General features: G+C 43.6%; 1 pseudogene; it reads left to right on the top strand.

Moving 5' to 3' along the window:
* Positions 1-19842: 19842 nt before the first annotated feature.
* Positions 19843-20835, top strand: LOC115637962 (annotated as a pseudogene).
* The last annotated feature ends 5730 nt before the right edge of the window (positions 20836-26565 follow it).

Raw genomic sequence — 26565 nt, 5'->3', positions numbered from 1 at the left:
CTGTCATTTCCAAGTCTCCCGTTACTGTTTCCCCCTCCTCACTGAGCAGTGGGCCTACCCTCTCTTTGGTCTTCCTCTTGCTTCTAATGTATTGATAAAAAGTCTTCTTGTTTCTCTTTATTCCCATAGCTAGTTTGAGATCATTTTGTGCCTTTGCCTTTCTAATCTTGCCTCTGCATTCCTGTGTTATTTGCCTATATTTGTCCTTTGTAATCTGACCTAGTTTCCATTTTTTATATGACGCCTTTTTATTTTGTAGGTCACGCAAGATCTCGTGGTTAAGCCAAGGTGGTCTTTTGCCACATTTTCTATCTTTCCTAACCATCGGAATAGCTTGCTTTTGGGCCCTTAATAGCGTCCCTTTGAAAAACTACCAACTTTCCTCAGTTGTTTTTCCCCTCAGTCTTGATTCCCATTGGGACCTTACCTATCAGCTCTCTGAGCTTACCAAAATCTGCCTTCCTGAAATCCATTGTCTCTATTTTGCTGTACTCCCTTCTACCCTTCCTTAGAATTGCAAACTCTATTATTTCATGATCACTTTCACCCAAGCTTCCTTCTAGTTTCAGATTCTCAACGAGTTCTTCCCTATTTGTTAAAATCAAGTCTAGAACAGCTTCCCCCCAGTAGCTTTTTCAACTTTCTGAAATAAAAAGTTGTCTGCAATGCAGTCCAGGAACTTCTTGGATAGTCTGTGCCTTGCGGTGTTATTTTCCCTACATATATCTGGATAGTTGAAGTCCCCCATCACCACCAAATCTTGGGCTTTGGATGATTTTGTTAGATGTTTGTTAGTTGTTAGTTATTTCACCATCAACCTCAGCCTGGATCTGTCTACGTGGGAGGTCCACTTCCTAGATACCACGGTGCAAATAAGTGATGGTCACACTTACATCACCCTATACCGAAAACCTACTGACCGCTATGCCTACCTTCATGCCTCCAGCTTCCATCCTGGGCACATCACACGATCCATTGTCTACAGCCAAGCACTGAGGTACAACTGCATCTGCTCTAACCCCTACAAAATCTCCACCAAGCATTTTCAAAACTACAATACCCACATGAAGAAATAAGGAAACAGATGAACAGAGCCAGATGTGTACCCAGAAGCCTCCTACTGCAAGACAAACCCAAGAAAGAAACCAACAGGACTCCACTGGCCATCACATACAGTTCACAGCTAAAACCTCTCTAATGCATCTTCTGTGATCTACAGCCCATCCTGAACAATGATCCCACACTTTCACAGGCCTTGGGTGGCAGGCCAGTCCTCATCCACAGACAACCTGCCAACCTGAAACATATTCTCACCAGTAACTGCACACCGCACCATAGTAACTCTAGCTCAGAAACCAATCCATGCAACAAACCTCAATGCCAACCCTGCCCACATATCTACACCAGCGACACCATCACAGGATCTAACCAGATCAGCCACACCATCACCGGTTCATTCACCTGCACGTCCACCAATGTAATATACGCCATCATATGCCAGCAATGCCCCTCTGCTATGTACATCAGCCAAACTGGACAGTTTCTACGGAAAAGGATGAATGGTCACAAATCAGATATTAGGAATGGCAATATACAAACACCTTTAGGAGAACACTTCAACCTCCCTGGCCACACTATAGCAGACCTTAAGGTGGCCATCCTGCAGCTAAAAAACTTCAGGACCAGACTTCAAAGAGAAACTGCTGAGCTTCAGTTCATCTGCAAATTTGACACCATCAGCTCAGGATGAAACAAAGACTGTGAATGGCTTGCCAACTACAAAACCAGTTTCTCCTCCCTTGGTTTTCACACCTCAACTGCTAGAACAGGGCCTCATTCTCCCTGACTGAACTAACCTCGTTATCTCTAGCTTGCTTGCATATGTATGCCTGCCCCTGGAAATTTCCACTACATGCATCTGACGAAGTGGGTATTCACCCATGAAAGCTCATGCTCCAAAACATCTGTTAGTCTATAAGGTGCCAGAGGACTCTTTGCTACTTTTACTAAGGGCATCAGTTTTCCATCAATCTTTTTTAAAAAGAATATTGGATTACTTTTTAATAAAAGATTTGCTGTAGGAATTATTTTGGGAGCACTGTATGGCCCGTGTTATGCAGGAGGTCAAACTATATGATCACAATGGCCCCTTCTGGCTTTGAAATCTATGGATTTATGAAGTGGTGCTTTTCCCTGTTTCAGGAGTGCTCTGTAGCTGTATATCTGTAAATGATGACTATCTGGTGAAATCAGGTGCTAGTGGATTGCACTCAAGTATATGCAGCAGAAATCCTTGGTCCATACTCATAGTTGTGGGGTTTTTGAGAACGCTTTTTGCCCGGCAAGTGGAACGAACCAAATTATGGCATTTCTCGTTATTTCACCGATGGGGAAAATGAGGCTGAAGGAGGCCTCAGATTAGACACTGACATTCACGAAGTGTGGGAAGCATTTGGAAAAGTGTGCCTGTTTCCTAGTTGTTAGTACTGGTGCTTTAATCAGGAGATGAGCCAGACATAGCAGAATATGTTTTACCTTCTAGGGAATTCTGTGAAATTCTGTTCTGATCAGACATCCCCAGGGTGATGGGTAGGTGAGGGAGGAGTACAAAACATTCCCTCTCATGCAGCCAATTTGAGCTGAAGTTCATTAATATGGTAGATAGGGCTTAAAGCAGGTGAGTGGTGATGGAAAGAGATTCTAACCAATGCAGATGTCTAGACTTTACTAGAGTTTTTTGGTTTTGGAGTGTCAGGTTCCCCTTTATAATAACAATAGCTCACACTTTCCCAACAGTGTAAAAAGTGGAAGTGATTTAGACTCATCGCACACAGTTTAAGCCCCCTGAACATTGCTACAGTGGTGTAGAGTAACCCTCATGGAAATAGCAACAAAGAGTCCTGTGGCACCTTAAAGACTAACATATGTACTGGAGCATAAGCTTTTGTGGGTGAGTGCTTCATGGAAATGAGCATCAGGTGAAAAATCTTCCTATAATGGATATATATTTAGTGTTGGGAAAAGCAAGATATACCCCCATACAATGAACCATTTTTCAGGATCCACGACTGTTGTGTGTCCTTTTGAGAGAAAAAGATTGGGAACAAAGGGAGTTTTTATGGACGAGCTCCGTCAACAGAGCTGGTAAGTTAGACCTGCTAGACAGATACTGCTGGAATTGTAATTAAAAGTAACTGTATTGTGAAATAACTTTGCCTTTCTTGTAATGTGAGCTAGCTGGAAATCCTCCAGCCATTCCAAAAATTTTCCTCATTGAGGAGTCAGCTGACCCATTCTGTTAGAATGGGTACAGCTTACCCCTCTTGTTTATGTCCGTTACAGCTATTCCCCTATTCCATTTTGTTTCCCCAGACTCCATTTTGTTTTCTGTTCTCCTGTGGCCGCCCTTCCCTGGCTGTTAAGTTGTTTACCAGGGCCACTGCCCTTCTCAAAGGGAGGGCCCCTTAAGTTGTTTAACAAGAGCCATTGACCTTCTCAAAGGGATGGCCACTTGTGCTGCATGCTAAGTGGGACCACTGCCCTTTTCAAAGGGTTAGTCCTGTTATCACCTCGTTGAACCTGGGCTTGGTGTAGGGTAGGCAATGTCCAGAGCTGCAAGGCCTATTGTGGTTTTAAGATCCTGGGCATGAGTCATAGTCTCATGTGCTCTTGAGTCACCTATTGCACAGGACTATGTCCAGGCATGTCTCTGGGCTTACCTTCAGTTTTTCCCCTGTGCCCCCTCCCCTGTGACAGAGGGAGCCTATCAGGATTACTGGTGGGAAACTGCCCAAGTTTGCCTTTAAAACCAGACATTTTTGAAACACACCTCAGAAAGGTTCCTGCATTGCTGCCTGGTCTGATCAGCCAGGGGTTCTGGGGGGTCCTTTCTCCGCTCTCGTTTTCTTTTTGAGCTTACCCCCCTTTTTGAAACTCCCCCCACGAAGAACGAATTGCTACCTGAGAGATCTCCTGATTATTGAGACTGTACCAAACCCTCCTTGCCTCTTCTGATGTTGCTGCTGCTTCTGCCTTTGCTGCTGCCTTGGGGACTGGTAAGAATCCCTCTGTAAAACTTTCTATACTTTTATTTTATTATTTTAGCTGCTGGCTCTGTTTCCCCAGCACACAGACTCAAGCTAAACCTTGGTCTGTGTCTTTAAACCTCTCTTAAACTACAGGGCTCTTTGCCACTGCTAAGCTCTGCTCCTGTGGGCTTTGCCTTGGGGCTCTCTGCTTTCAGCTGTATCCACCGCTGTAGCCACCATCCCTTGGCTTCCTTGGGAGCTGGGTCCTGGATACATACCACTCTGCCCTCTGTAACCTCCCCATAGCATAAGGTGCACCATAGGTCTTGTTTTTTTTTAATTTAATAAGTCATAGTTTGTTAAGATTGTAGAGCTTGTAAGTTTCTGTGATATTTGTTGTGTTGCCTAATTGTTGGTTAAGATAAGTTTAGAAAATCATTGCCTGGTTGTATTCTGTAGCTGCTTGTCATTTTATATAAGTTTGATTAAGTTAGGGGATAGATAAGGTTTTTACTATTTGAATTTGTCTTCCCACTGCCCCAATCCCCCCCCCCCCGAGCTCCCCAGTCACTCATTGCAGTCTCTCTGCTGTTTAAACTTGCAGCCTGTCTGCTCTCTGTGTCTCCCTGAGTTTAAATCTCCCTCTGTAGCGCCTCTATCTTTGGTTTCTGCTCCACCACGTGCTCCTCTTCCCCCATCCCCTAACCTCATTCCTCTACCACTGCCTTTCTCTCTCTCTCTCTCTTTTAATCCCTTCCCCCACGTGTTCACCCCGCTCCTACTGCTGCCAAACCTCAATTGTATTACTGAAGTCTAGCATAAAACCCCATTGGTTACCCTTTTTCTCTCTCACACACCTCACATTTTATATTTACACCACTGTGACACATTTTTACCTAGAGTTGTTGGTTATTTAACACATTTTACCCATAACTGTTAGTTGGTTATATGCTGCTGTGACACACCCTTTACCTAGAAATTTAGCTACCTGTTACATTTATACTTCAGTGTTAGTTGGTTACCAACTGTATTGTACCCCACTGTATTGTACCCCACTATTGAAACCCCCTATACTATACTAAAAGAACTCCCTCCCCAATTGCCTACCTTAACAAACCCCATACCCCTCACTATTAAATTTTCCCTGTTTTTGCATTTTCTTAATAAAGTTTATTTTGCATCCCACCTGTGTGGTAATTGCTCCCCAAGATCCCATATACCTGCAGGCAGGGACAGTTTAATGTACTGTAAAGTCTAGGAAGAACAAAAGGAAATAGTGTTCATTGTACTCTGAATAATTAATAGAGCCAACTGATTTTTTTAATCAAATATGTGGCTAAAAATAAAAATATTGTAGTTTTCATTACAATTTTTCATGTATATTTTTGAGGTTTTCATAAAAAAACATTTTTGTTGAACTAAAAATGTTCATTTTTAAATCAAAACATTTCTATGACAGGGTTGTTGGCCTACTGGGTGGAGGGAAGCATTATATGTCATATATCTCGATGTAAGTAAGGCTTTGAAACAGCTCTTCATCTCATTCTCATAGGCAAATTAGAGAAATGTGGTCTAGATGAAATTACTATTAGGTGGGTGCCCAACTGGCTGAAAGACTGTAATGAAATAGTAGTTATGAATCGTTCTCTGTCAAGCAGGGAGGATGTTGGGGCTCTGCAAGGTCAGTCTTGGGTCCAGTAGTATGCAGTGCTTTTACTAATGACTTGGACAATGGAGTAGAGAGTATTCCTCTAAAATCTGCAGATGACACTAAGCTGGGTGGGGTTTCAAGCAATTTGTAGGGCAGGATTAAAATTCAAAATGTCCGTGACAAATTAGAGAATTGGTCCAGACTTAGCAGGATGAAATTCAAGAAAGACAAGTGCCAAGTACTTTGCTTAGGAAGGAAAAATTGAATGCACACCTACAAAATGTGAGTTAAGTGGCTAGATGGTAGCACAGCTGAAAAAGATCTGGGGGTTACAGTGGATCACAAATTTAATATGAGTCAACAATGTGATGTAGTGACCGAAAAGGCTAATGTCATTCTGGGGTATATAAACAAGAATGTGGTATTCAAGACATACCAGCAGAGGGGTAGCCTTGTTAGTCTAGATCTGTAAAAGAGTCCTGTGACATTGTCATAACTCTAGTCCCAGATTTGGACCTTAGGGTCCAAAATATGGGGGTTAGCATGAAAAACCTCCAAGCTTAGTTACCAGCTTGGACCTGGTACTTGCTGCCACCACCCAAAAAATTAGAGTGCTTTGGGGCACTCTGGTCTCCCCGAAACCCTTCCCTGGGGACCCCAAGACCTAAACCCTTGAGTCTCTCAACAAAGGGAAATAAATCTTTTCCCTTCCCCCCTCCAGGTGCTTCTGGAGAGATACACAGACACAAGCTCTGTGAATCTAAACAGAGGGAGTCCAACCTCTGTAATTCCAATCTTGGAAACAAAAGCACTTCCCTCTTCACCCAGAGGGAATGCAAAATCAGGCTAGCAAATCCAACACACACAGATCTCCTCCTGATTTCTTCCTCCCACCAATTCCCTGGTGAGTACAGACTCAATTTCCCTGAAATTTCCCAGTAAAGAAAACTTTAACAGGTTTTAAAAAGAAAGCTTTATATAAAAAAGAAAGAAAAATGCATACAAATGGCCTCTCTGTATTAAGGTGACAAAATACAGGGTCGAATGCTTAGAAGAAATACGAATAAACAGCCTTATTCAAAAAGAATACAAATCAAAGCACTCCAGCACTTATATCCATGCAAATACCAAAGAAAAGAAACCATATAACTTACTATCTGATCTCTTTGTCCTTACACTTAGAAACAGAAGATTAGAAAGCAGAAACTACTACTCCAAAGCTCAGAGAAAGCAGGCAGACAGAAAACAAAGACTCAGACACAAACTTCCCTCCACCCAGAGTTGAAAAAATCCGGTTTCCTGATTGGTCCTCTAGTCAGGTGCTTCAGGTGAAAGAGACATTAACCCTTAGCTATCTGTTTATGACACGCCCCCCAAATTGCAGACAGTGGGGAAGCTCACTGGCGGCGATTTCCTTCTAGAAATTTAAAATAAACAGATTACTACAACACATGCACCTTTACATATACCACTAAGTATATAACTAACAGACCTCTACATTTTAAGAACACTTTTTAACTACTGAATTCTGGGAAACTCTCACGGGAGAGTGCATCAGCAACTTTGTTAGAAGCTCCTGTGATGTGTTGAATTTCAAAATCAAAATCTTGGAGAGCTAAACTCCAATGAAGAAGTTTCTTGTTGTTCCCCTTGGCAGTATGAAGCCACTTTAGTGCAGCATGGTCAGTTTGTAGTTGGAACCGCCGTCCCCAAACATATGGGCGTAGCTTTTCCAGGGCATACACAATGGCATAGCATTCCTTTTCACTGACTGACCAGTGACTTTCCCTCTCAGACAGTTTCTTGCTGAGAAACACGACAGGATGGAAGTTGTGATCTGTTGCTTCCTGCATGAGCACTGCTCCTATACCAAGCTCAGATGCATCCGTGGTTACTAGGAATGGCTTGTCAAAGTCCGGGGCCCTGAGTACAGGGTCAGACATGAGCGTTGCCTTAAGTTGGGTAAAGGCCTTTTGACACTCATCAGTCCACTTAACTGCATTTGGCTGGGTCTTTTTGGTCAGGTCGGTCAGTGGGGCAGCGATTTGGCTGTAGTGTGGTACAAATCGCCTGTAGTATCTGGCCAAGCCTAAGAAGGATTGGACTTGCTTTTTGGACCGTGGGACAGGCCACTTTTGGTAGCATCCATCTTGGCCTGTAGGGGGTTTATGGTTCCTCGACCCACCTGGTGCCCCAGGTAAGTCACTCTGTTTTGGCCTATTTGACACTTTTTGGCCTTAACAGTTAGTCCGGCCTGCCTGATGCACTCAAAGACCTTTTCCAGGTGTAGTAGGTGTTCGGGCCAGGAGTCTGAAAAAATGGCCACATCATCGAGGTAGGCAACTGCAAATTCTCCCAGTCCAGCTAGTAGACCATCTACCAGCCTCTGGAAGGTGGCGGGTGCATTTCGAAGGCCGAAAGGAATGACATTGAATTCATACACCCCCACATGGGTGACGAATGCTGATCTCTCCTTGGCAGGTTCATCTAGCGGTACTTGCCAGTACCCCTTGGTTAAGTCTATTGTAGAGATGAACTGGGCACGTCCCAACTTCTCCAGTAGCTCATCGGTACGTGGCATTGGATAGTTGTCTGAACGAGTTACCGCATTTAGCTTACGGTAGTCCACGCAAAAGCGTATTTCCCCATCGGGTTTGGGTACCAGAACCACTGGAGATGCCCATGCACTGGTAGATGAGCGGATTATACCCATCTGTAGCATGTTCTGGATCTCCCGTTCTATAGCAGCTTGGGCATGAGGAGACACCCGGTAGGGTGGGGTTCTGATTGGGTGAGCATTACCTGTGTCAATGGAGTGGTATGCCCGTTCAGTCCGTCCTGGGGTGGCTGAGAACAATGGGGCGAAGCTAGTGCACAGCTCCTTGAGTTGTCGCCTCTGCAGACGTTCCAGGGTGGTTGAGAGGTTCACCTCTTCCACGCCACCGTCTTTTTTCCCATCGTAGTAGACACCGTCAGGCCACTCAGCATCATCTCCCTGGACTGTAAATTGACAAACCTGTAAGTCTCTGGAATAGAAAGGCTTGAGAGAATTAACATGGTAAACTCTAGGTTTTAGTGAGGAATTGGGAAATGCTATGAGGTAATTTACAGTTCCCAGGTGCTCTTGGACCGTGAATGGCCCTTCCCATGATGCTTCCATCTTATGGGCCTGTTGCGCCTTCAAGACCATAACCTGGTCTCCTACCTTGAAGGAACGTTCTCTGGCAAGTCTGTCATACCAGGCCTTTTGCTCTTCCTGAGCATTCTTTAGGTTCTCTCTAGCAAGTGCTAAAGAGTGTCGGAGGGTGCTTTGTAGGTTGCTTACAAAGTCCAGAATGTTAGTTCCTGGAGAAGGCGTAAACCCCTCCCATTGCTGCTTCACCAACTGTAATGGTCCCTTAACCTCGTGACCATACACAAGTTCAAATGGTGAAAACCCTAAACTGGGATGTGGTACAGCCCTGTAGGCAAACAGCAACTGCTTCAACACTAGGTCCCAATTATTGGAGAATTCGTTGATGAATTTTCGTATCAAAGTTCCATTGAACCTTTCCACCAGGCCATTGGTTTGATGGTGGTACGGGGTGGCAACCAAGTGATTCACCCCATGAGTTTCCCATAGTTTTTCCATGGTCCCTGCCAGGAAATTAGACCCTGAATCTGTAAGGATGTCGGAGGGCCAACCTACCCTGGCAAAGATGTCTGTTAGGGCCAGGCACACAGTGTTAGCCCTGGTGTTGCCTAGAGCTACTGCTTCTGGCCATCGGGTAGCAAAGTCCACTAAAGTCAGTACGTACTGCTTTCCTCTGGGTGTTTTTTTTGGGAAAGGACCCAGAATATCCACAGCTACTCGCTGAAATGGGACCTCAATTATGGGGAGTGGCTGGAGAGGGGCCTTGACCTGGTCTTGAGGCTTTCCCACTCTTTGGCATACCTCACAAGACCAAACATACTTGGCAACGTCCTTGCCCATCCCCTCCCAGTGGAAGGACTTCCCCAACCGGTCCTTGGTTCTGTTCACCCCAGCATGGTCACTGGGATGATCATGGGCTAAGCTTAAAAGCTTCCCCCGGTACTTAGTTGGAACCACCAACTGTTTTTGCGGCTGCCATTCTTCCCGGTGTCCACCAGAAAGAATTTCCTTGTATAAAAGTCCTTGGTCTATAATAAACCGGGATCGATTAGAAGAGCTGAGAGGTGGTGGGGTGCTCCGTGCCGCCGCCCAAGCTTTCTGAAGGCTGTCATCTGCTTCCTGCTCAGTCTGGAACTGCTTTCTTGAGGCTGGGGTCACCAGTTCTTCCTCAGACTGTGGACTTGGGCTTGGTCCCTCTGGAAGCAATGTAGGTGATGGGGTTGTTTCCGTTGCTGGTGAACCACTCTCCGCTGGTGCACCTGAGGTTATTTCAGGCTCTGGCTGAGCCTTTTGGGTATGGCTGTCTGTTGCTTCTGCCAGTTTTGGCTCGCTGGCGCCCTCTGGCTTTGAGTTTGAAGATGTGGTTGCACTTGCTGGTGCTGGTTGCTGTTCCAGTTCCGGGCCTGGGACTGGAGGTGTTGTGGCTGTTTCAGCGGTTGGCATGGAATCCGGGTCCACTACCTCTGTCTGGGTCTCTGGTAACCCAGACGGGGCATCTGTGGACGGTTCAGGAACAGGAATGGGTCTGGAAGCTTGCCTGGTTTGGCTACGTGTAACCATTCCCACTCGCTTGGCCCGCTTCACCTGGTTAGCCAAGTCTTCCCCCAGTAGCATGGGGATAGGATAATTGTAATAGACTGCAAAGGTCCATATTCCTGACCAGCCTTTGTACTGGACAGGCAGTTCAGCTGTAGGCAAGTCTACAGCTTGTGACATGAAGGGGTAAATTGTAACTTTGGCCTTTGGGTTGATGAATTTGGGGTCAACGAAGTATTGGTGGATAGCTGACACTTGTGCCCCCGTGTCTCTCCACGCAGTAACCTTCTTTCCGCCCACTCTCAAATTTTCCCTTCGCTCCAAGGGTATTTGAGAGGCATCTGGGCCTGGGGATCTTTGGTGTGATGGTGGTGTAATGAATTGCACTTGCATGGTGTTCTTGGGACAGTTGGCCTTGATATGTCCCAGTTCATTACACTTAAAGCATCTTCCATCTGATGGGTCACTGGGCCGAGGTGAGTTACTGGAGACTGGTGAGGTGGACGAATAGGGCGTCTGTGGCTTGATTTGGGTTGTATGTGGGGTCTTTGGCTGTCCTCGGTTGTAGGGTTTATGGTCGGTGTGCCCCTTGGGATATTCGTTCCCCTTGACCGTAGCTTTCTTGCTTTCTGCCACTTCCATCCATCTGGCTCCAATCTCCCCCGCCTCAGCGAGATTTTGGGGTTTTCCATCTTGTATGTACCGTGTTATGTCCTCAGGAACACCATCCAAGAACTGCTCCATTTGTATGAGGAGGTGCAGTTCTTCCAAGGTTTTAACATTGTGTCCTGATATCCAGGCCTCATAATTTTTCCCAACGTAGTAGGCGTGTTTGGGAAATGACACATCTGGTTTCCACTTTTGGGTTCTGAAACGCCGACGGGCATGCTCTGGGGTTATCCCCATTCTGTATCTGGCCTTGGTTTGAAAAAGTTTATAGTCATTCATTTGCTGCTTAAGCATTTCAGCTGCCACCTCTGCTAAAGGTCCACTGAGCTGTGACCTCAATTCTACCATGTACTGGTCTTCGGGGATGCTGTACCCAAGACGGGCTCTTTCAAAATTTTTCAAGAAGGCCTCAGTGTTATCACCTGCCTTGTAGGTGGGAAATTTTCTGTGCTGTGGAACCATAATTGGCGAAGGGTTGTTAGGATTGGCTGGCACATGCAGCCCAGCTTGTGCCAAGTCCAGTTCATGTTTTCTCTGTTTTTCCTTCTCTTCATTTTCTTTTTGTTGTTTTTCCATTTCTTTTTGTTGTTTTTCCATGTCTCGGCAGTGGGCCGCCTCTTCTTCTTCTTGCTTCCTTCTGTGGGCTGCCTGTTTGATTTGTTCTTCTCTTTCTTTCATCTCCATCTCTTTTTGTTTTATTTCCAGTTGTCGCCTGTGTTCAGCTACTTTGATCTGTTCTTCGGCCTCAATTTTTGCCTTAGAAGTCATGGTTCCTGTTTTCTTGGGTTGGGGTGCCCTACGGTGTTTATCTTCTGCACTGCAGGCTCTGTTGCCTCCTAGAGTCTGCCTAGCAACAGTGCCTTTAGCTAATCTTCAATGTTAAGTAAACCTGAAAAACCACTTTATTTGCATGTATATAGTGCTGGTAATGACTCTCAATGGGAGAGCTATTGTCACAAAAGATTCTTTGTCACAGCTTAATGGTCTCTTGCTTATTATGCAAGCCACAAACTGCCAGAGAGAGCAGAAAAAAAAATTCTCTCTGGTTTCTTTGAAAACCAAACCCTCTCTGCTAAAAAGTCCCTAGCAGAGAAAAGAAAAATATAATATTCCTACTGGCTTCTGGATTCTATCTCACCACTGCACACCATGTCATAACTCTAGTCCCAGATTTGGACCTTAGGGTCCAAAATATGGGGGTTAGCATGAAAAACCTCCAAGCTTAGTTACCAGCTTGGACATGGTACTTGCTGCCACCACCCAAAAAATTAGAGTGCTTTGGGGCACTCTGGTCCCCCCGAAACCCTTCCCTGGGGACCCCAAGACCCAAACCCTTGAGTCTCTCAACAAAGGGAAATAAATCTTTTCCTTTCCCCCCTCCAGGTGCTTCTGGAGAGATACACAGACACAAGCTCTGTGAATCTAAACAGAGGGAGTCCACCCTCTGTAATTCCAATCCTGGAAAAAAAAGCACTTCCCTCTTCACCCAGAGGGAATGCAAAATCAGGCTAGCAAATCCAACACACACAGATCTCCCCCTGATTTCTTCCTCCCACCAATTCCCTGGTGAGTACAGACTCAATTTCCCTGAAATTTCCCAGTAAAGAAAACTTTAACAGGTTTTAAAAAGAAAGCTTTATATAAAAAAGAAAGAAAAATGCATACAAATGGCCTCTCTGTATTAAGGTGACAAAATACAGGGTCGAATGCTTAGAAGAAATACGAATAAACAGCCTTATTCAAAAAGAATACAAATCAAAGCACTCCAGCACTTATATCCATGCAAATACCAAAGAAAAGAAACCATATAACTTACTATCTGATCTCTTTGTCCTTACACTTAGAAACAGAAGATTAGAAAGCAGAAACTACTTCTCCAAAGCTCAGAGAAAGCAGGCAGACAGAAAACAAAGACTCAGACACAAACTTCCCTCCACCCAGAGTTGAAAAAATCCGGTTTCCTGATTGGTCCTCTAGTCAGGTGCTTCAGGTGAAAGAGACATTAACCCTTAGCTATCTGTTTATGACAGACATGCATCCAATGAAGTGGATATTCACCTACGAAAGCTCATGTTCCAAAACGTTCCTAACTGTCAGGGTAGTTAAACACTGGAATAGATTGCCTAGGGAAGTTGTGGAATCTCCATCTCTGGAGATATTTAAGAGTAGGTTAGATAAATGTCTATTAGGGATAGTCTAGACAGTATTTGGTCCTGCCATGAGGGCAGGGGACTGGACTCAATGACCTCTCGAGGTCCCTTCCAGTTCTAGAGTTTATGAGTCTATGAGTCTATGTGCTGGCTGCTGGGGAAGTCCATGAGAGACCGTGCATTGTCCCTTTAAGGCACTCCCACCAGTCGGCTCACATTGCAGCAGGTGAGGTCTCTTTCTCCTGAGCCATGTCGCCCCTCCCCTGCTCTGTGGTACATGAGCAGAGAAGAGGCGGGGGAGGGGAACAACCCCACCCCCTCCTGGCTTTGAACAGCAAGTTTCCCAGGAGCTACTAACCAGGGACTCCAAGGCAGAGAGCAGAAGCAACATGGCAGCAGAGCAGCGGAGGGAAGGGCACCTGAACACATGCCACTCTGCGCTGTTCTGCATTGTTCATGTGGCATCTTTGAGGACTTCTTTCTCCCATTTCAAGTTCCAGGTCCAGAGATCAGACTGTCCTGGGAGCTTTAACCAAGAATTTTTTGTTAGCAGCATTTAATTTTTTTCTTCCTATAAAATAGAATTGATATTCATTCCTTCTTTCTAGTAGTCTAACAGATCTACTCCTCTCATATATCCAACAAACAGAGATTTCCACTGAGATCTGGCTGCATTAATTTCCTTTGAAATGAGACATTCCCTTTTTTCTGTTCCTTTGTCTTTGGCATCAGTTGTTTTCCATGACTTCTCCTTTGAGGTTAGTAATAGGACTGTCTTTGTACCCTTGTTTTTCCTTTCTAAAAACTAATATTAAGTTCCCTCTATGCAATAATTTCAGATTTGCACCAGCAGAAATAACTGGGGAGATTACATCATCTCATCTGAAGGAGAAATTACCAGCCCAGCGCCAGTTCTCGTCTTCGGCGGCAGTTCGGCGGTGAGGGGCCCTTCGGTGCTGCTGAAGATGCGGAGCAACTGAAGGGCCCCCAGCTGCCAAAATGCTGCCAAAGACCCGGATCGCCGCTAGGTGAATACAAGTGCCAAAGCACCCACGCTTTGCCCCAGGCCCCCTCAATCGTCTGGGCAGCCCTGCAGCCAGATAGGAACCCAAGGCTCAGTTTCCTTAGATAATTGAAGAGCGTCAATAGTAGAAGACAATGGAAAATGTAGTTCAAAGACTCTAATCTTATCTCAGAAAATCTGAAGGATGGGTTAGGGTCAGGTGCAGCTGATACTAGATTATCAGTGTGAAAGTTAAAGCAGCATATTAAAAAATGAAATATTCTGATTTAGAAAAGAAAAATACCTTCTCAGGCACCCCCCATATAAAACAGAATACGATTGTTTGTTCAATCCACGGGGAAATTAAATAAAGGTAGATGAGTTGTAGCAAAACATGCCCCAAAAAGAGCAATGAATGGCTGTCAGATTTAGAACATAAAAACAGCCATGCTGGGTCAGATAAATGGTTCATCTACCCCAGTATCCTGTGTTTCATGAATGGCCAATGCCAAGTGCTTCACTGGGAATGAACAGAACATTTGATAACCAAATGACCCAATCCCTCTCACTGATTTCCAGCTTTGGCAAAAAGAGACTAGGACACCATCCCTGTCCAACACTGGAATAAATTGCCTAGGGAAGTTGTGGAATCTCTATCTTTGGAGATATTTAAGAGTAGGTTAGAAAAATGGCTATTAGGGATGGTCTAGACAATATTTGGTCCTGCCATGAGGGCAGGGGACTGGACTCGATGACCTCTCAAGGTCCCTTCCAGTCCTGGAGTCTATGAGTCTATGAGTCTATCTTGTCTAACAGCCATTGATGAACCCTATCTTCCAGGATTTTTTCTAGTTTATTGACTCCTTTTGTGTGTATTTTATTTTTCACCACTAGAGTTTATTCATAGATTCATTGATTCATAGACTCTAGGACTGGAAGGAACCTTGAGAGGTCATCGAGTTCAGTTCCCTGCTCTCATAGCAGGACCAAATACTGTCTAGACCATCCCGGTTAGCCATTTATCTAACCTACTCTTAAATATCTCCAGAGATGGAAATTCCACAACCTCCTTAGGCAATTTATTCCAGTGTTTAACTACCCTGACAGTTAGGAACTTTTTCCTAATGTCTAACCTACATCTCTCTTGCTGCAGTTTCAGCCCATTGCTTCTTGTTCTATCAATAGAGGCTAAGGTGAACAAGTTTTCTCCCTCCTCCTGATGATACCCTTTTATATACCTGAAAACTGCTATCATGTCCCTTCTCAGTCTTCTCTTTTCCAAACTAAACAAACCCAATTATTTCAACCTTCCTTCTTAGGTCATGTTCTCAAGACCTTTAATCATTCTTGTTGCTCTTCTCTTGACCCTTTCCAATTTCTCCACATCTTTCTTGAAATGTGATGCCCAGAACTGGACACAATACTCCAGCTGAGGCCTAACCAGCGCAGAGTAGAGCGGAAAAATGACTTCTCGTGTCTTGCTCACAACACACTTGTTAATGCATCCCAGAATCACATTTGGTTTTTTTGCAACAGCATCACACAGTTGACTCATATTTAGCTTGTGGTCCACTATAACCGCTAGATCTCTTTCTGCTGTACTCCTTCCTAGGCAGTCTCTTCCCATTCTGTATGTGTGAAACTGATTGTTCCTTCCTAAGTGGAGCACTATGCATTTGTCTTTATTAAATGTCATCCATTTACCTCAGACCATTTCTCCAATTTGTCCAGATCATTTTGAATTATGACCCTGTCCTCCAAAGCAGTTGCAATCCCTCCCAGTTTGGAATCATCTGCAAACTTAATAAGCGTACTATCTATGTCAACATCTAAGTCGTTGATGAAGATATTGAATAGAGCCAGTCCCAGAACAGACCCCTGCGGAACCTCACTTGTTATACCTTTCCAGCAGGATTGGGAGCCATTAATAACTACTCTCTGAGTACGGTTATCCAGCCAGTTATGCACCCACCTTATAGTAACCCCATCTAAATTGTATTTGCCTAGTTTATCGATAAGAATATCTTGCGAGACCATATCAAATGCCTTACTAAAGTCTAGGTATACCACATCCACTTCTTCTCCCTTATCTACAAGACTCGTTATCCTGTCAAAGAAAGCTATCAGATTGGTTTGATATGTTTTGTTCTTTACAAATCCATGCTGGCTATTCCCTATCACCTTACCACCCTCCAAGTGTTTGCAAATGATTTCCTTAATTTCTTGCTCCATTATCTTCCCTGGCACAGAAGTTAACCTTACTGGACTGTAGTTTCCTGGATTGTTTTTATTTCCCTTTTTATAGATGGGCACTATATTTGCTCTTTTCCAGTCTTCTGGAATCTCTCCTGTCTCTCATGAGTTTCCAAAGATAATAGCTAGAGGCTCAGATACCTCCTCTATTAGCTCCTTGAGTATTCTAGGATGCATTTCATCAGGCCCTGGTGACTTGCAGGCATCTAACTTTTCTAAGGGATTTTTAACTTGTTCTTTTTCTATTTTATCCTCTAAACCTACCCCCTTCCCATTAGCATTCACTATGTTAGGCATTCCTTCAGACTTCTCATTGAAGACCGAAACAAAGAAGTCATTAAGCATCTTTGCCATTTCCAAGTTTCCTGTTACTGTTTCTCCCTCCTCATTAAGCAATGGGCCTACCCTGTCCTTGGTCTTCTTCTTGCTTCTAATGTATTGATAAAAAGTCTTCTCGTTTCCCTTTATTTCTATAGCTAGTTTGAGATCATTTTGTGCCTTTGCCTTTCTAATCTTGTCCCTGCATTCCTGTGTTGTTTGCCTATATTCATCCTTTGTAATCTGATCTAGTTTCCATTTTTTATAGGACTCCTTTTTACTTTTTAGATCATGCAAGATCTTGTGGTTAAGCCAAGATGGTCTTTTGATACATTTCCTATCTTTCCTACCCATCAGAATAGCTTGCTTTTGGGCCCTTAATAGTGTCCTTTTGAAAAACTGCCAACTCTCCTCAGTTGTTTTTCCCCTTAGTCTTGATTCCCATGGGACTTTACCTATCAGCTCTCTGAGCTTACCAAAATCCGCCTTCCTGAAATCCATTGTCTCTATTTTGCTGTACTCCCTTCTACCCTTCCTTAGAATGGCAAACTCTATGATTTCCTGATCACTACTTTCACCCAAGCTTCCTTCTACTTTCAAATTCTCAACAAGTTCCTCCCTATTTGTTAAAATCAAGTCTAGAACAGCTTCCCCCCAGTAGCTTTTTCAACTTTCTGAAATAAAAAGTTGTCTGCAATGCAGTCCAAGAACTTATTGGATAGTCTGTGCCCCGCAGTGTTATTTTTCCAACATATATCTGGATAGTTGAAGTCCCCCATCACCACCAAATCTTGGGCTTTGGATGATTTTGTTAGTTGTTTAAAAAAAGCCTCATCCACCTCTTCCACCTGGTTAGGTGGCCTGTAGTAGATTCCTAGTACTACATCACCCTTGTTTTTCACCCCTTTTAGCCTAACCCAGAGACTCTCAACACTTCCTTTTCCTATGTCCATCTCCACCTCAGTCCAAGTGTGTACATTGTTATATATAAGGCAACACCTCCTCCCTTTTTTCCCTGTCTATCCTTCCTGAGCAAGCTGTACCCATCCACACCAACATTCCAATCATGTGTATTATCCCACCAAGCTTCAGTGATGCCAACAATGTCATAGTTGTATTTCTTTATTAGCACTTCCAGTTCTTCCTGCTTATTACCCTTACTTCTCGCATTTGTATATATGCATCTAAGATACTGGTTTGATCTTGCCTCCCAGTTTTGCCCTGACCTTCCTTTCTCTCTACCATTATAGCCCACACTCCCTTTTGTTTCCGACCCATCTCCCAGGTCTCCATGATCCCAACTTACCTGTGGGATTTGCTCACCTATCCCCGTTGAACCTAATTTAAAGCCCTTCTCACTAGGTTAGCCAGTTTTATTGCTTGTTAAAATTCTGCAACAAAAATATAATCTCACTTCTCTGTGCATATGTGTCTTTCTGCAATTCCATTTTTGTGTCACATACATTCCTGTTGCATCAGTGTCAATGTACCGTTGCTGCTCCTGGTATAGACATAGTTTATATGGGTGCATCATAAATCAGTGGATGAAGAGCTCAGAAGCTAGGATATATCAAGAACTGATATATAAAGATATACCAAGAAGGCTACATCTGGAGTAGTGCATCCAGTTTTGGGTCCCTCACTACAGAAAGGATGTGGACAAATTGGAGAGAGTCCGGTGGAGGGCAACAAAAATTATCAGGGGACTGGGGCACATGACTTACGAGAAGAGGCTGAGGGAACTGGACATGTTTAGTCTGCAGAAGAGTGAGGGGGCTTTGATAGTAGCCTTCAACTACTTGAAGTAGGTTTCCAAAGAGGATGGAGCTCAACTTCTTCTCAGTGGTGACAGATGACAGAACAAGAAGCAATGGTCTCAAGTTGCAGTGGGGAAGGTCTAGGTTGGATATTAGGAAACACTATTTCACTGGGAGGGTGGTGAAGCACTGGAATGGGTTACCTAAGGAGGTGGTGGAATCTCCATCCTTAGAGATTTTTAAGGCCCGGCTTGAGAACGCCCTGGATAGGGTGATTTAGTTAGGGTAAGTCCTGCTTTCAGCACGGGGTTGGACTAGATGACCTCCTAAGGTCTCTTCTAACCCTAATCTTCTATGATTCTATGAATCTAAGTGTGTAGGATAAAAAACAAGAAGAGCTTTCAGAGTTATTGAGTCTGATACCTTTGCTTTAATAGCAAGGATCTGCTAATTCTCTTTAAACTTATCTGTATTTTATTGCTCATAAAATTTTGAGAAATAATCTCTCTCTCTCTCTCTCTCTCTCTCCATATATTCACCCCATTCTGTCTATATATCTCTGTGATTCTCCAGTTTTTCATTTTTCTACAAGCACATCTTTCTCCCTTCTGGATAAATATGACTTTCTACTTTCTTTCCTGATGCATTTTCATTTTTATTTTCTTTACATTTCTTTATTTGGGGTTGGATTCTGATCTCAGTTGCACTTGTGTAAATCCATATGATGCTGATGTAATTCACCCTGGTGTAAATGAGATCAGGAAACAGCCCTTGATGTGTGTATAAGTTTTTTGTTTATTTGTTTGTTTTGGTGAGAAGGGATATACTCTTGGTTGATCTCTAAACATCTTTCATTTCCAATCTATTAATTTTTTTTATGTCTTGTAGATTTGTTGATGTGACACTGATGTGATAAAAATACTTCAAAATCGGAGCTTAAAAGTCTTTATTTAGAGTTCAAGAGAGCTTACGGGACTTAGATGGGAAATGTGTGTAGTTCAATACAGTTCCATGCTCTTGGTTCACCTATATTGGAAGCTCAACCTCTTAACGATATGAGTCTTCCTCTGTTTATTGACAACTTTATTTGTCTAGTGGAGAGATGCAGTGGCACGAGGTTACCTACTCCAGCTTTCTGCCAGTGTAACTAATAGAACAACCTGACTGCATGTACTCCATCATCATATATTGGAAGCTCAACATCTTAACTTCATTTTACAGTGGAGAGATACAGTGCTATGAGGTTACCTACTCCAGTTTCCCAGCAGTGTAACCGACAGCAGAACCTGACTGTGTGTACTCCTCCATTAATATTTTATTGTTTTGTGTTTCTAGATACATATTATGGAGAAAGCAGGAGGAAGAAATGAAACCCTGGTCATGGAATTCATCCTCTTAAGATTTGGGAATGCCCCTGAACTTCAGCCCCTTCTCTTCCTGCTGTTTCTACTGATCTACATTGTGATCATGGTCGGGAACATCCTCATCATTATGCTCATTGTGGTTGATCAGCACCTTCACACCCCCATGTACTTCTTCCTGGGGAACTTGGCCTGCTTGGAGATCTGCTACACATCCACCATCCTGCCCAGGATGCTGGCCAGTCTCCTGACTGGGGATGGAACCATTTCTGTTAAGTGCTGCCTTGTGCAAACATATTTTTTTGCTATCATAGCAACAACAGAAAATCTGCTGCTTGCAGCAATGTCTTATGATCGATATTTAGCAATATGCAATCCACTCCGTTATGCTGCTCTGATGAATGGTAGAGTTTGTTTCCAGCTAGTGGCAGGGTCCTGGGTATATAGTTTTCTGGTCGTTGGCACACTAAATTATTTCTTGTTCAAATTAACATTCTGTGGTTCCAAAAAAATTGACCATTTCTTTTGAGATTTTTCACCCATGATAAAGCTGTCTTGTGGTGACACCCAGACTCTGCAACTGGCAACATTTGCTGTCTCTACCATTGGGACACTTGTGCCTTTGCTACTGACACTGACATCCTACATTTATATCATCACCACCATTCTGAGAATCCCTTCCACCACAGGGAGACAAAAGGCCTTTTCCACCTGCTCCTCTCACCTCATTGTGGTGACAATTTTATACATGAGTGTGATTACTGTCTATGTGTTTCCAACAAGCAACACTCCCAAGCTCCTAAACAAAATATTCTGTGTCTTCTACACAGTTCTGACTCCCATGATCAACCCTGTTATCTACTGCTTGAGAAACAAAGAGGTTAAACAGTCCCTGAGAAAAACTATTCTGAATCGAGTTGCTTTCAGAAACAGGCATAGAAGCTTAAAGGAAAATTTTTAGCTTATAGTAAAATAGAGATGAACTGATATAGTTTCTTAGACATGGCCATTTCATTCCTTCAGAAAAGGGTTACCCATTATTGACCTTACTCCTTCTTTCTTCCTTTCTTTCTTTGTTACTCTGCTACTTTTTGAGCATTCATCTTTCATCACACTGGTCAGGCATGACTTGCCCTTGGTGAATCCATGTTTACTGTTCCTGATCACCTTCCTCTCTTCCAAGTGCTTCAAAATGCATTCCTTGAGGACCTGCTTAACAATTTTTCCAGGAACTGAGGTGAGGCTGACCAGTCTGTAGTTCCCTGGATTCTCCTTCTTCCCTTTTTTAAAGATGTGAACTATATTTGCCTTTTTCCAGTCATCACCGTGAATTTTCAAAGATAATGGTTAATGGATCAGCAATCACATCAGCCAATTACTTCAGCATCCTCGGATGCATTAGATCCGCTCCCATGGACTTGTGCATGTCCAGCTGTTCTCAATAGTCCTTAACCTGTTCTTTCACCACTGAGGGCTGCTCACCTCATCCCCATACTGTGCCACCCAGTGCAGCAATCTGGGAGCTGACCTTGTCTAGCTGTTGTGAGTCATTCTGCAGCCAGCCAGCCTCTCTGTTTTAGGGAGCAGCCTGCTTTGTCTCTCAGTTTTTGTGTTCTTGCATCTTGTGGGTCTGAATTCAAAGAAATAAAGTAATGGTACATTGCAACATTTGCCTGTATTTTAACTCTGCCTCCTTTCCTCTTAATTTTAATATCCTATATCTGCATCATGTCCCCCCATCCTATGAATACCTTCCACCACTGGCAGTAAAAAGGCCTTTCCCTCCTGATTCTCTCACCTCATCTTTGTTACACTATTCTATGAGACTTTGTTTATCCAAAACACTGCGAGACCTAAACAAAGGGTTCTGTCCCTTCTACACAGTCCTGACTCCTCTAGTCAATCCCCTCATTTATAGCCTGCAAAATACCAATGTTAAGGAGGTCCTGAGAAATTCTGTGGGTAAACTGCACGTGAATTCAGAGAATCCAAGTAATTTTTTTTCAATTTAAAGGAACATAGGATAAATTCTGCTGGTTTAATGAGTCAGAGGGGTATAGATCAGTGGCTTCTGACTTCTTTGTTTTCCTCTTTTTTAATCAGGCTGTGGTGATAGAAAATGAGGATGATAGGAGTGGTTTGCTTCATGAAGATCTGTCAATACATAATAAACTACAACATGCATATCTCCACATCTGGAACTGTTCGAGTTAGCTGAGAAAATCAGTGTGTAGCAATGAAAAACATCATCATTATTTCTGGTAGATTGTTTTTGAATATGGGTTTCTAAGCTAATTTCCGCAGCCAAAGAAAAATATAAGAACCTAAATATGATGAATCAAGGATTGAAAATTTTGGCCCAAATTATTCTCTTTCATTCTTTCTTTCTTATAGGAACACTTGTATCTATCACTTCAGCATAGATTCAGTATATTCATATTTTCAATTAAGGATAGGCAAAAATTCCCCTTTTCCCTCCTCCAACAGAGGGGCAACTTGAACCAGGGATCTCTGACATCCCAGCTGCATACCCTAAGCACTAGGCTAAAAGTGACAAGGGAGTCCTTACTTCCACATCAGCCTTCTTCTGTGAGCTCACCTACCAGATTGGACCCCTCAGGTGAGTTAGGTGGAGAGACTCTGGGATGTATGTGTCCAGCCGGCTGGTCTCAGGCTGCAGTGCACCTGCCCAGAGACAGAACTCTAAGCCCACTAAGGAATTTAACTGCAAAAAGTAGACTCCAAGTTGAGTTTAGATGCCTATAGACTTCAGAAGCATCAGCGTGTATGTTTAGAGAATCCCACTGAGGCAGGATTCTGGGATTTAGGCACCTATAGTGGTTAGGAGTCAAAGTCCATTTTTTGTATCTATTCAGCTGCTTTTGAATATCTCATTAGGTTCCTATCTGCATTTTTAGGCAAATAAATACCATAAAAACTCTGGCTCGGAGTGTTTGGAAACAAAGGACCAGGACTCTAAATCCAGCTCTCCAGCTATGTTTGAGTCTTTTTGCAGTCTCTGCTGTATCCATTATCAGAACCAAGCTCAGTATTTCAGTGATTAAAAACTGACTGTTTCAGATGAACCCCTGGTGTAACCAGTGAAAACATAGGAGTTACACCAGGGAACAATTTGGACTTTGCTGTTGAAAACCCATTGCAACTTACCGGCAATGTTTCAGAGGATATGACACAATCAATGTTGCTGTTAATTAATACCTAACTGTCCTATCTGCAAGCCCTCCATTACCAATGGGATATATTAGTGAAGACACAGTTTAAAGTCCATCAAGGTGTGTTGTGTTTCTATGTCAATTATTTAAATCCCCAATTCCCCAGTTGTTGCAAACAGGCTAGCTCATTGGGAGCAGTCAGCTGGGCTTTCCACTGATATGAATCCAGGTGCTTCTGCTACTGTTTAAATGCTGGTAAAACATGACGGCAATCTGATATCTTTGGCCCATTTTCTGGTGGACACATGTCAAAACCATGTCTCAGCTGATCAATCCCCTGCACTTGGGTCACCTTGGTCTGTCCTGTTCTCTGCCTTTGGCTCACCACAATGCAGTCTCCTGAGGACTTAAATTCTTAGTTTAGCTAAAGTCGTTGGGCTCAGCGTAGGGGTATCTGGGTGAACTTTCTTTGCCTGAGAGATACAGGAGGTCAGACGGTTGAGCTCATGTCTCTTCTGTCCTTAAACGTGATGAAACTGTGAAAATCATGAAGTATTTCAGTTGTCAGATGTTGGCTGCATGTGTGTTCTCTCTGCGTGCTTCACTAACTCACTGACTGTACAGCAGGATCCAGTCGAACTGCCCAGTGACCAGAGACCTGTTAGTAGTGAAGGCACCTGGTCAGGTTTATTACTGATAAAGCAAAGTCCTAACGTTAGGTCAGCTGAAGGCTTAAAGCGATGTATCCCGACATTTATAGACTGAGACAAACAACCGGGAGTAACCAACTTATGTATTACCTTATGTATTTCATGACGTGTTTGTTACCGCCCCCTTTTCCCCTCATTCACCACCTGTCTTTGTACATTGCTACTGATGTTTCACAAAAAAAAAATGGCACTCTTCATTGCTATTGTCAAACTATGCCATTGTGTGTTAGATTGGGCTGTTGCTGTGTTGGTCTGCTGGAATGTGTTTACGCATTAAGTGTGTTTTAGGAATGCTAGCAATACTGATGCCATGTTTCAGGTAAGCATCTGTTCTTGACAGGGCTTGACTGTTGCTCATAGTATAAGTTTTTCAGCCTTTGGGTCAGGTCTCAGGCTTTGCACCAGGCCCATTCTACTACAATCATGTAATTAAATTGCATTGAAAAACCTGTCTTAAAAAAAGAGACAAAGGCAATATTTGACTTGCAAAGACAAGGACTTGAACGTTGTAAAATGCCTGATGTGTGACTGCCTGCACCTCCTTAATTTCACCCCCTTTGCATCCACACTGGGCCCCGAGTAAGGCAGGGGTCCCAGTGAATCATCCTGCCAGGGAATCAGCACATTATGAACTACCTTCATTGCTCAAGTGCAATTGAACTTGAAATTCGAAACTGGCTTTAGATAGTGGTTGGCACAACTGTGGTTGACTTTTTACAGCTGTGCTGTTTCTGCAGAAGTAAGGGAAGAAAAGTTCAATAGATCTGAATGACACTGAGTGTATATTTGGGGCCAGATTTTACCACCTTTACTCATGTTTTCAGAACCTTATATTAAGGAGTTCCATGGGTTTCAAAGGGACTGCTCACCAGAGAAAGAAATACTCAACAGGAATAAGGAAGTCGAACTCTGTCACTGAGTATATCAGCTGAACGGGGAATGGAAAGTCCATACATTCACTGAGCTGACTCCACTGTCATAGGCATATGTGTGCTACTGTAACTACAGACATTCATCCAGGGAGCTAGAACCATGCCTCATCTGCAATAAACCTGGCCAAGGTTTATATAAGGTCAGAACGGACCATGATGATCATTTAGTCTGACATCCTGCACAACGCAGGCCACAGAATCTCACCCTGGTAGGCAGGATACTGAGCTGGATGGACCTTTGGTCTGACCCAGTACAGCAGGGTTTCTCAAACAGGGGTCGCCGCTTGTGTAGGGAGAGCCCTTGGAGGGCCAAGCCGGTGTGTTTAACTGCCCCGTCCTCAGGTCCAGCCGATCGTGGCTCCCACTGGCCACTGATTGCTGCTCCAGGCCAATGGGGGCTATGCGGAGTGGTGCGGGCCAAGGGACTTGCTGGCTGCCACTTCCAGCAGCCCCCATTCGCCTGGAGCAGCGATTCACTGCCAGTGGGAGCCGTGATCGGCCAGACCTGCAGACGGGGCAGGTAAACACACTGGCCTGGCCCGTCAGGGGCTTTTCCTACACAGGTGGTGACCTCTGTTTGAGAAACCCTGCAGTACAGTCATTCTTACGTTCTTAGCAACATTTTTCATACTTTGCTTATCTATACGTATGAGTTATTATGGAAATAATATTTTGGTCACTTTGTGCATGTACGGTGAAATCAGCATTTACCAACACAAATCTAACCCTTCCCAACACAGTAGCTGAGTGTGGGACTCAATAAACTTATCCCCATTTCATTTGAACCTAAAAGTTAATCTAGTAATTTTTTTGCCTCCTCATAAAGGTAAAAAATCTCCTGACAGATTTCCTCGGGGAAATGTTTACTTCTTTGTTTCTGAAACTATATATGAGGGGATTGACCAATGGGGTTAGAACGGTGTAGAAGACAGAGAAAATTTTCTTTAACTCTATTAGAGTGTTGATGGGTGGCACCATGTAAACAATTATCAGGGTGCCAAAGAAAGTGGTAACCACAATGAGGTGGGAGGAGCAGATGGAAAATGTCTTTTGCTGCCTGGTGGTGGAAGAGATTCTCAGGATGGTGGTGATGATACAAACATAGGATGCCAGCATTAATAGAAATTGGGGTAGGGCATATATGGTAGAGAATGAGAAATCAGCTAGGGTGAGTAAGTCGGTATCACTGCAGGAGAGTTTGATCAGTGGGGTGAAATCACAAAAGAAATGGTCAATTTCCTTAGGACCACAGAACACTAACTGGAAAATGAAAAAGACAATGATTCTGTTGAGGGCAAAGCTGCTTATCCAGTACCCTGCAGCCATCTGGATACAAGCCCTTGTGTTCATTATAGCTGCATAGCGCAGTGGATTACATATGGCTAAATACCGATCATAAGACATTATGGTTAAGAGGAAACACTCGGTACCAGCCAGGTAACCAAAGAAGTAAAGCCGCATGATGCAGCTACTAACAGAAATGGTTCTGTCCTCAGCCCAGAGACTGGCCAGCAGCCTGGGCAGGATGGTGGAGCTGTAGCAGGTCTCCAAGAAGGACAAGTTCCCCAGGAAGAAGTACATGGGGGTGTGAAGATGCCGATCAGTCACAACTAGCACAACAATGGTGAGGTTCCCAGCCATGGTCACAATGTAGATCACTAGAAACAGCAAGAAGAGAGGAAACTGCAGTTTCTGGAGATCCCCGAATTCCAGAAGGAAGAATTCTGTGATGAGTGTTTGTTTTCGCCATTCTGTATTTGTCATGGGATGTGTTTAATCAGAAATTTAAAGAAAGAAACAAGAAATCTAAGCATGCAGTCATATATATATTCATACGGGCACAAAACACCATTATTACAAGAATATAACTGAGTCTGCTAAGTCAAGGTAG

The sequence above is a fragment of the Gopherus evgoodei genome, chromosome 21, assembly GCF_007399415.2.
Source record: "Gopherus evgoodei ecotype Sinaloan lineage chromosome 21, rGopEvg1_v1.p, whole genome shotgun sequence".
Lineage (NCBI taxonomy): Eukaryota > Metazoa > Chordata > Testudines > Testudinidae > Gopherus > Gopherus evgoodei.
The sequence above is the reverse complement of the archived record's forward strand: the minus strand, read 5'-3'. Positions and strand labels throughout refer to the sequence as shown.